The sequence below is a fragment of the Lissotriton vulgaris genome, chromosome 6 (assembly GCF_964263255.1).
Source record: "Lissotriton vulgaris chromosome 6, aLisVul1.2, whole genome shotgun sequence".
In the NCBI taxonomy this organism is placed as follows: domain Eukaryota; kingdom Metazoa; phylum Chordata; class Amphibia; order Caudata; family Salamandridae; genus Lissotriton; species Lissotriton vulgaris.
Genome location: NC_141694.1, coordinates 358,160,895 through 358,172,401, shown reverse-complemented (window position 1 = coordinate 358,172,401; position 11,507 = coordinate 358,160,895). Strand labels below are relative to the sequence as shown.

Below are 11,507 nucleotides of genomic sequence, written 5' to 3'. Positions count from 1 at the left end.
GACACTTTATAAACAAAATCTAGTGAGCCCTTTCTTTATTTTCATGATTCTTGAATCGAAATCATGTGACCAAGACACACCTATTTAAAGGCGGGTACATGCACACGCTGGTGTTTCCTGTTTACCCCGTCGTCGATCGTGAAACAGGTATGTACAAATCCCTGACTGTGCTGCCCATTATGTGCATTATTATTAGTGTACTAAATATCCTGACACACTCCGTTCTATATTCTTACAGTACTGGCGCGTTTATCCTCGCTAGCCAGCAACGCATGAATCGGCAAGAAAATATCCTCCTAAACAAATACATATGCTCGGAGGTATGTTGCAATCAATTAAATAACACTGCCCTGTTTTATTTATATTGGCCCATTACCAGTTTCCTCCGTAGGTCTTAATCTTAATTTATTTTATTTTTTTTCATCTTGGTTTTCTTTCACGTTTTAGTAACGGAAAACGCGAACTAAAGCTAACCTATCTATGCCGGTTCGGAACAGTGGAGGCGAGGCACAATTGTTTTATATCTATGGTACGTTCTCCAGATTAGTGAACAGCTTATTATTGTTCCTTCCACCCAGTTGTGTTTTGATAACACTTGTTTGATATAGTCCTCCGTTCTTTATTTCACAGTTGACCAATTGAAAAAAGGATATACAAGAGAGTGCGTTTTTATCAAATTGCCATTCTTCGCCAGCAAATTCTAACACGTAAACAACCCCTCTCGAGGTAGAGAATATTCCTCGCCAGTAACACTAACCACTCTGAAATAAAAATTACAATTTCAGTTTTTAACGTTATCTCAGCCTTTGTTTATCTTGCCCTTTAGAGATTCAAAATCTATAAAGATTACCCAGACTTCAACCGAAATCCAATGATGTTGAACCATTTACACGCATCAATCTAATACGTCCTGTAAGTTCTCTATCCTGGTCGTCTTCATATTTTCGTTAGGAATAACCTACTGCCTTTTGTAAACTATGAGAAATGAAGGGCATTTTAGGCTTTATCAGAGAAGTTTGTTGGACTAATTAGTTAGCACAATATACTAGGAGACATTTCCCTCTCCCTTAATGTTGCAGTGAATATATTACTGCCCTCTGCGTTAATATTAATTTCTGCTCCTAATTAATAGCACCTTTCCATTTTTCAGAGGTTTCTCCCTTATGTGAGAAGTCGTGCCAAATAACGCAAATTGTGTCCATGTATTAGTTCACAAGTAAGTATATCTGTGCTTGTTTGTTATTACTTGAACCTATAGGTAGCTGATTAGATTAACATACTGTGTTAGGTATTTAGTATTATCTTGTAAGAAATAATTTGGCTTGTGTTAAATATATATCAATATCAATAATCGATTTACAATTATCAGTCAGAATAAACTGAGAGACAAAAGAACTATAGCCTTTGTATCCTCCCTATACACTCTTTATCCTTGATAAATCTATATGTATCCCTGTGGATTTGTCTATCATCGTTTACTCACCATGAGTTTATTATAACTGTCTTATCTTTGACATCCAATTTTGCGTTAACCTCCCTAAATGAGCAACAAAGTCAGTATTTCCCATTTTCCTCCCCATTACTTGCTTATCCGTTTGGTTCGCATTATACCTTCACCTACTTCCAATTGTTATGCCTTGAGAGTTTTCATAAGATGTTATAATATGATGGTTGTTTTGATTATTGTATTGAAGTATAAATATGAGTCATTGTTCTTCTGTTTTTTGAAGTAAATGAATGTACTTCTAGATCAGTAATTATACCTTTATATTTAGGAACCTGAAAACTTGTTTGTCTTGAAGAAGGCGCTGGTCGCCGAAACGCGCGTCAACAACATATTTTATAATTAATTCAATAACTGATACTATGTTTTTATAAAATTGTGATTATTGTGTCTTAATTGCTTTTATTGTATTTCCTTATTTGGTTATGCGTATTGTATTTCCTCACATATTTTTTCTAAATTTAAAGACAATTGCTTTTGTGGATTTTTATGTACTCTGTTTAATTAAAATAAACTGTCTTTTCTACGGAAGTAGGTTGTTGCGTCCTATCACTATTATGTGGGCAAGTTTTGTTTGTTACTGCCTGAGTTGATACCTTCACACTGCCTTTTCCCTGACCTAGGGGTTTCATTATCTTCATTACAGGGAACCCTTGTTTGATACAAGTGTACGCCTGAAGTAATGCCATACTAAAATTTAGAGAAGGCATTAACCTCCTTGGTCCATGTGTGTAATCTATTCAGTAAGACTCTACCAGCCACTTTCATCAAAGAATCTAAAAGTGAAATTGGCCTATAGCACTTAGGATCATGACGATCACTCTTTTTAAAAATTGTCACTACAATCGCCTCCTGCCAGGTCGATGGAAATCCTTTTTAGTATAGCTGTTTAGCACATTATTCAGGAGCGGTGCCCAGAGGGAGATATTGGCCTTGTAGGTGTCTATCGGGACTCCATCTGGTCCTGGGGCTTTATTCAGGGCACTCTCTACGATAGCTAATTCTACTTCCGCTAGGGAGAAGACTATTTCCAAGGGGAAAAAACCCTGAGTATCAGACTCATCAGTTGTCTGGTAGCCAAGACAGGTCGAGCTGACTAATTCATCTTTTTTATATATAGGTCAGAGAATAGCAATCTCAATTATATCTGTTTTCCTTTCTATAAAGAAGGGGGCATTTACGGCCCTCCAAAAGGCCGTATTATCTTTCAGTGCGCATGCCTTGTGGAGGGCTAACCAGACGTCCTCCTTTATGTCCAACCTCCTCCTTTTTACTGCAGCTTTATAAAGTAGTCTAGCTGACCTTATTTCTATTGTATTTCTGGGTACCTTTTTAAGAGCTTACTTTAACCGAGAGTGAGCTTTGGTGCACTCAGAGTCAAACCAGCCCTCAGTCCTAGTTCCTTCACCCACCCTTGTCCTGCGTGTCAATTGGTTACAGATTTGGCCTGTTATCTTTTTAAAAACAAGTACGACCTTAGCTGGGCTGGGGTTTATCTCTAGGCAGGTCACAAAATCATCTGGATGTCCTGATATTAAAGTATGCAGAAAAGTGGTTGGATTTAATTTGTTCCATTTAATGGAATATCCATCAACTCTACAGAGTGCGATCCCATGATGATAAATATTTTCAACCACATCAATCTTCTGCTGATTTCCCACCCCAAAACTAAAAGATGTATGTATCGGAAAGTGATCGCTCATCGAGTTGTCCTCAGTTCTAGAACTCAGGACACAACGATGATAGCTAGCTGTGAATAATGTAAAGTCGATCACTGACCTAAGGCCTCGTCCATTAAAGGTAGGTTGGAAGGCGACCTGAGGACTACAAAGCTCATTAGTAAAACCTAAGCCCCATTCACACATCAGAACATTAAGTAGAGTGCCTAGCTCATAATGGTCAAAATGGGTGCATGGGTCTCCCTTCAAATTGACCAACCCACAAGTGCCAGACTCGCTATAAGGGCATAGATGACAGTTAAAGTCACCCGTTAGTATGACACATGTCTCTGTTTGCCCACAGTCCTGTTGTGTGTGTAGGGTATTGGTTAGATCCCCCATCACCTTTTCTACGTCAACCTTTGGAATGGCATTATAAAAATTAATCAGGATGATATGAAGATTTTCTCCCATCTTTAATCGCAGTAGTTGGTAATAATCTCCTCCTGCGCTCAGTGTCTTTACCACCATATTTAGCATATTTGATATATAAACGGTCAGACCACCTGAACTCCTACCCCTGTCGTTCTGTTTAGCCGCTAAGAAGAATGTACGGTATCCACTGATATGTATCTCCCGCTGTTCCTAGCATTCCTGTAAGCATATAATGCTGTATTTATCGACAAGTGTCAGGAAGGTGGGGTCCTTAACTTTACTTGATAAACCCGCTATGTTCCAAGACAGGAGGGTTAATTTGCACACAGTTTCATCCGGTAAGGGCCTCTCATTACCTTGCAGTATGGGTTCCAAAGCCCCTCCATAGTCCCGCCGTGGATCACTTGTGGCCCATGTACATGGGGATTTGCTTTCCTAGTGTCCATGGGCATAATTGGGTTCTACATTATTATTGTCGGTCTTATCCTTTATGGATGAGTTTCCGATGGATAAATTGTGTGCACACTCATCTAGCCCTTGCTTGGATGGTAACTTAGATGTATGATGACCTGTCCCATTCTCATTCATATTGGGCTTAATTTTTCCCCTGCTGGAGTCATCTAATTTCATAGGTGACGTTGCCAGTGAATTCACCATCTCAAGGCAACTGTACCTATTAGCAGTGGGGATCCCCCCCCAGTTTCACGGATGCGGTTGGTTCCTATTTGGGTATCCTCCCCACTCTTGGTATCCTCCATTGCCCCAGTTCCCCCCTATCTCAAAGCCTTGATAACTCCTAGGTTGGTAAAAGTATGATAGCCGTCTGGTTTCTATACCTACACCACTCATTTGTATCCTCCATGTGCAGATGTAATCAACAGTGCACTGGTCATCAAAATTGACCAGAACACAGTTCCCTTTTAGTGTCTTTCTATCATGCCCTACCCATGGCACCCTACGTACCATTAAGATCTTACTGGACATATGTGGTGGAAGGGGGCGATTGACATTGAGCCAATAGGAAACTTTGTTCTTTAAGGACCAACTTGGTTCATCTACATACTCTTCATGTTCAGGTACCCCTGTCAAGACGACTACATAAGGGCTCGCCTCTGGTGGTAAATGCACAGCAAGTCTGCCCTTTGAAGCCCCTCTTTCCCCATGTTTTTTAGAGAGAACAGCAGGGGTATTAGATGAAATCATCTCCCTCCCCATTTGCTGGATCTGGTCAGGGGGTTTAACTACTGTTGTCTTCTCTGTTGGAATTGCAGGGTTAATGGTTGCCTTTCGCACGGGTATTTGAGGTTGTTTAGTTATTAAACTTGGTTGGCCAGGTTTTGTAGATTTACCATTCGCTATCTTTTTTACCCCTGGATTCGTTGGGTTCTTGGTGAGATTATGCAGTTCATTGAGCTGTTTTTCAATGTGCACTAATCTAATTTCCAAAGGTGCAAGGAGGCTTTTAAACCGATTCCCTATTTTGGTTAAGAGTTGGCCATCAGTATCCTCTTGATGTTCTGCGTCGTTGCTAGCTAGGATCTCTACGTCAGATAGATCTAAAGCCAAATTTACAGCTTCTGCTGGTAAAGGTTTGTTCCCTTTCTTGCTAGTCTGTTCTTGTCTCAACCCTTGGTTTTTGGATGAATTACAAGCACCGTTGGATTTAGCTATCTTTGGATTTTTTGCCCCTGGCAAAGTCATTTTGGTGCTTTTCTTTTTGGGTTTTGCACCCTCCCTCCTCTCCCTAGATAGGCTTATACTGCTTTCAACCTGTGGGGAGTCTAGTGTGAGCAAAGGTGTTTTTTCAAAGTCTAAACTAATCGATGAATCTGATAGGGAAAGAGAAGTTGAGCGATCCCCCCCTAGCGGGAGGCAATGCACATCTGCATTTACCTCTATGAGTTCCATTTCCTTAACAGGTTCTGGAGTTCGAGCTGTCGCTAGGTGCCCCATGGATGATCTTTTCGCAAACGCGAGATATTGTGACACCCTGCATTCCATTAGGCGTATACCTTGGTCAATTACTGAGTTTGTCCTAGTTATGAAATCATCCAAGGTGCCTGTTAATTTTGCCCCCCCCGCTGCTGTTTTGCTCCTACTACCAGGGGTAAACATACTTGCAGGCAAATTCAATATGTGACCACAGTTCAAGTATAGTTAATATATTACATATATTAAAACGCAGTCAAACATACGGAGTGTTCTAAATGTTGTTCTCCTGTTGTAGGCAAAAGAGAGGGGGCTCGGTCCGGTCTTGAACGGGCTTAAAGGGGCTTGCCCTTAGCCCCGGCTTAGCCTGGGCTCATCACGCGCGCGTACCGCGTGGTGCGCAATAGGGCGTGTCTAAATACAAACAGGAAGGGGGGGCGGGAAGAGTCCTAGGTGCGCTGAATCACCTCCACGCACTGCCGCCTGGAACTCACAGTCCCTCTCCCCCACGAAACAGCGAACACGCAGCCCAGTTCACAAGGTCCAGAAAAACAGGGACTCCACGCAAGGGCAAGCAGTTCTCCACACGCCAAAGGGTGAGTTTTGAAGCAGTAGTCTCCCGGCAAAGCAGCTACGAGTGGCTCCCGCGGAGCAGGGGCCGCGAGCCGCTAAGTACTGCGGGGAGGAAGGGGGGCGGGAAGAGTCCCAGGTGCGCTGAATCACCTCCGCGCACTGCCGCCTGGAACTCGCAGTCCCGCTCCCTCGCGAAACAGTGAATATGCAGCCCAGTTCACAAGGTCCAGAACAACAGGGACTCCACGCAAGGGCAAGCAGTTCTCCACACACCAAAGGGTGAGTTTTGAAGCAGTAGTCTCCAGGCAAAGTGGCTACGAGCGGCACCACACTATCCCCAATATCATTCCTGAGTGGAGATAACAATAAAAAGGAGAACCCCTCCGAGCACACAGTAGTCAAAATCAAGTGTCCAATCAATCCTTCTTCTTAATATGTGGAGGTTCAATCAGAACATTCAGGTATGTAGTCTTCCAAATTGTTTATTTCAAATCCAAAGACAAAATGTTCCAAAATAAACAGCCAACACGTGTTTCGTCTGCTAAATATAGCATTCGACTTCTTCAGGGCTTGAATTACACATCATCCTCAATGTAATGATCCTCAATAGTATGGAATCCACCACACTAGAATATTTTCTTAATCAAAATCCAATCTGTCAGGTCTCTTAGTAAATCTTCAAGTTCCCAAACCTGGGAGGTGCACAATCACACCCCTCGACTATTCTCCCAAAAATCCTCAACACCTGCAAAAAAGTCTGTTTCTCGACAAAAGTACATAAAGTATCCAATTTCAATGTATCCACAATAAACGCTCCACGAGTACGTGTTCTTAAGTGTCCAGAATAAAGTACCCCACATAAAATAGATTCACGGTTTTATCTGACCTGGAGATGCAGGCTTGACCATCAAACAGACCTATGAATAATATAGAAAATCAAGTGGAATTACTGTTAAATTGTCCGGCTACTGCTGAATCTAGGTAGATAGATACCCCCAATAAAACCTGCTTGGTAAAATCAGTGGCAACTTGTCCTATAACTCTTGATCCACGACCCGTAGACCAAAACTTAAACATAATTAGCTGGAATATTGCAGGCTTAAAAGCTAAATTTAATATAGCGGAGTGGATTAATCTGGTCAGTCAATTCGATATTCTAATGTCCCAAGAAACTTGGTGCACGAGTGACCTATTGCTTGATGGGTTTGCCTGCTATAATAATACTGTATCTAGACCTGAATTTGGCCGGCCAAGCGGGGGATTATCTATATGGATAAAGATTACTGTGGACAGCAACGTAAAACCCATAGAGACAAATGATGGGAATTTCCAGGCTCTGATTTATACGCAGGGAATTACGTTGTGTTTAATAAACTTTTATAACAATGATTTTACATCACTGCCCAATAAGAATTTTAACAATTTATTTCAATTTATCGATATTCTGGTAGATGAGGAAAGGTATGGCAAATTAGATGGAATTTATCTGGGGGGGATTTTAATGCCCATTTGAACAAAAAATCCACTGCTATATCTGCCCAGATAATTCTGTGTAGAAGAGGAGAGGAACCATCTAGTTACTTATCTACTCGAGATCTGGTTAATGTAATGGATAAAGCAGGATGCGAATTAGATATATGTGTATTGCCTACCTATAGAGGTCGCGGCTGCTCAACTACCATAGATTATGTTTTTATTTCTTCTTCCCTTGAGAATTTTCTAGTCAAGGCTGAAGTATTAGGGACAAGCCACAGTGGCCATAATCCAATTTTAACTACTATTAGATTTTTTAATAAATTTAAAAAACGAGAGGAAATAGGGGCGAAAAACCTGGAGGCATCTACAGACAAACTTAAAGTGATCTGGAAGGGCGTAGACAACAAAGCCTTACTTGCCCGTACTATAAAATCCTATCCATCATTAGTGGAAACGTGTTTGTCTGATACATGCTCAGGAACAGAGATAATCCAGGCTTTTTCTGAGTTATGCACTGGAATCAAACATGCGATCTCTAAATCTGTCACGAGTCAGGGCAAGAACCCTAGATGGTTTGATGGTATTTTTTCTCGGGCCAATAGGGCTCTTCGCGATGCATTATATTTCGAACCAAGAGACATGATTTTAGTCAGATCATTGAGAGGACACTATAAGAAAGTAACCAAATTGCGTGCAGAGGAGGTATTAAAGGAACAGTGGGATTCCCTTGCCTGCGCAGCTGCTCTCAAGGATGTAACTGGGTTTTGGAAATAGGTCAAATCAATGCGGGCCCTGGGACTGGACATTACTCCCCTAAACTGTAATATACCTTGTCAGGCATGGGAGGGACACTTCTCAAAAATATATACAGCCCATACAACAAGCACCGATAGCTACCCTCCAGTTACCAATGTGATAATATCATTAGCTGAGGTAGAGGACGCAATACATCAAAGCGCAGGGAACAAACGGCCTGATTCATCAAACAAAATTGCGCTCGCAAAGGGCCAGATTCTGAGAATCTGGCCCTTTGCGAGTGCGATTTTTGCATTTGGGATTCAGCATCCCAAAAGCAAAAATCGCTAATTGCGATCTCGCAATTTTGCGAGGTATTACATTTAAGGAATCTCTATTTGAGATTCCTTAAATGCAATTCATGATCCAATTTTTTTTTGCGAATTCGCAATTTCTGGCCGCAATTTACAGCGAGGTCAGACCTCGTGGTAAATTGCGAAAAACTCAGAAAAATGCATTTAAATGCATTTTTCTGAGTTGCATGTTACACACACACATGTCCTTTGGACATGTGTGTGTGCAACACCTGTGTAAAATTTCATTTGAGGGGTGCTACAGGGTTTCCTTTGGACACCCCTGGCACCCTTCAAATCGCTATCTTATTTGCGATTAGCAAATTGCTAATCGCAAATAAGGAATACTCCCCATTCATTCCTATGGGCCTTTTGGCCCATAGGAATGAATGGCGAGTTATTCCTTATTTGCGATTAGCAATTTGCTAATCGCAAATAAGGAATATGTAGGAATTGCATTTCTTTATGCAATTTCTACATGAATCCCGTTTTGCGAGTCCTTAATAGCGATTCGCTGTGAATCGCTATTAGGGGCTCGCAAAATGGGAGAGTGATGAATCAGGCTGAAAGCCCCAGGCTCAGATGGCTTGTCAATTGATCTCAATAAATGTGAACCGAATTTCTGGTTGCCTCTTTTGTGCAATGTTTTTGATAATTTGACCAACACCCCAACTCCAAAAACCTGGTCAACGGGTATAATTGTGCCCATTTTCAAGAAAGGGGACCGATCCAACCCTAGTTGTTATCGTCCAATATCCTTGATCGATGATACTTTAAAGATTTTGGGCAGGGTTGTTTTTAATAAGATCAGGAACTGGGCAGAGGAGGAGCACATTTTAAATTGTTGTCAGTTGGGTTTTAGGAGTAGTGTTGGAACTTTTTAACAGTGCCTAAATTTGAGTCTTATATTGGGAAAATATACTATTGCTAAGAAAGTACCTCTATATTTGGTTTTTATGGACTTAACTTCAGCTTTTGATTTTGTTCAGCGTTCATGTTTATGGGAGATTCTTTTAAATTATGGGTTGGACACTTTTTGGCGTATTTACACAGAGACTTGAAAGCACGGGTGAGGATCAGGGGTGAGACAAGGGTGCGTTTTAGCACCCTTGCTTTTTATTCTTTATATTGATGAATTAAATAACTCCCTTTCGGGATGTACCGAAAATGAATGATCAATTTTACCCCGTACTTTTATATGCGGACGATGCGGTCCTAATGGGCCACACACCGAAAGCACTACGCATTTTAATCTCCGGTTTTGTATTCTTTATGGAGGACTTGGGACTTTGTACTAATTTAAAAAAATCTTATATAATGTCTTGTGGGCCAAAAAAGCATCACATTAAGCACATAATGTCGGGATGTGATCTTTTAAAAAGCACCAGCACTTTCCCTCATCTGGGCTTAGTTTTTTCTGACTCAGGATCATGGTGCTCTCATATAGCTCATGGTAGAAACAAACTTGGTAAGGCAGTTAATTCCATCATTCGCCTATGACAGCCCAAGAAGGCTGAAGTGGTGATGCCATTATTACAGAGCTATAAAACCCAATGCCTGCCTATGGCGACTTATGGCGCCGAAGTGTGGGGGCACGTAAATTGTAATGGAATACAAATGGAGGAAAATAGATTCTGTAGAAAGATTTTATGGGCTCAAATTTCATCACCCACCTTCATATGCCATAAAGAACTAAACTTACATTATGTGGATTACTTCATTAAATCGCGACCTGATTTATTTTGGCTAAAGATATGGCGAAACCCAGCCGCGGTTTTAACCCAAGACATTATCACAGATTGCCTCAAATGTGATGGAGGCAAAGGTATTCCTTGGCTTAGAGCAGTGCAAAACAGCTTAGCAAGCGTTCAGTTAGAACATACCTTTCATTTTCCCTTAACTGCAGACGGTATAAATCTAAAGGTAGTGAGAGGGGCACTATATGATTTATATCGTGAAGAAAAAGGAAAAAACGAGTTTTGTAAATCCTCAATCATTAGATATCTTCCCATCCAGAGGTCACTAAGCAATAATTGTCATATGCCACAGGGTTACCTTAGGAAAAATATCGGAAGTTGGAATAGGAGTTTGCTTTTTTGCCTCAGGGATAACAGTATAAAATATCGAATCTGTTTCCCGATAGGCTTTAATAGAAACTTGGAGGAGACATGTTGTCCATGTGGCGTTGGCTGTAAACAAACAATGTTACAATTTCTGTTCTCTTGCAAATTGTATGCAAGTTACACAAAACAATATTTAATACCCTATTTTAAGGTAAATGTGATCTTTGATTATACCTTGGCATTTCAGGTAATACTGCAGTTGGGTTGCGAAGATATGATTTTTCGAGTGAGCTCATTTCTGCGAGCAGTGTAACATTCACGATCCTCTATGAATGAACCGTAAACTATTCTATACACTTGTAATTGCTTTATGTTTTGGATCCAGCATATATGTGATAGCTTATTTTGAACTTAGTTGGATGTTTACAATTGCTTACTTTTGCACAAAGCTTTAAAGTTTACAAATTGCGATTTTTGCACAATAATGCTGCTAGATTTCTGGAATTTACTGAAGGTTTAAACTTGCGCCCATTTGCACTTTATTGCTACGCCTTGTACATTGGTTTTATGCTATTTATTGATTATAAGATTAATGTCCTATCCCATTTTAAATTCTTTTTATTCTTACTAATGTTAATGATTGTTTGTTATATGTATATTGGCAGTGATGATTTGTACTTTTATGGATATTTTATATCCGAATAAAGACCATTTGACTTGACTTGACTACAGCAGCGATACACTAGGCCCACCACAAAAGAATCTCCACCAAAAGTTATAT

At 40.6% G+C, this 11,507-nt stretch overlaps 1 long non-coding RNA gene across 1 annotated transcript; it reads left to right on the top strand.

Moving 5' to 3' along the window:
- Positions 1 to 209: 209 nt before the first annotated feature.
- On the top strand, positions 210 to 1,877 carry LOC147707331 (uncharacterized). The gene is made up of 6 exons (XR_015296447.1): positions 210 to 320; positions 448 to 529; positions 631 to 726; positions 827 to 912; positions 1,151 to 1,216; positions 1,776 to 1,877. It is a non-coding gene; the product is annotated as an uncharacterized LOC147707331 (long non-coding RNA).
- Positions 1,878 to 11,507: the final 9,630 nt, after the last annotated feature.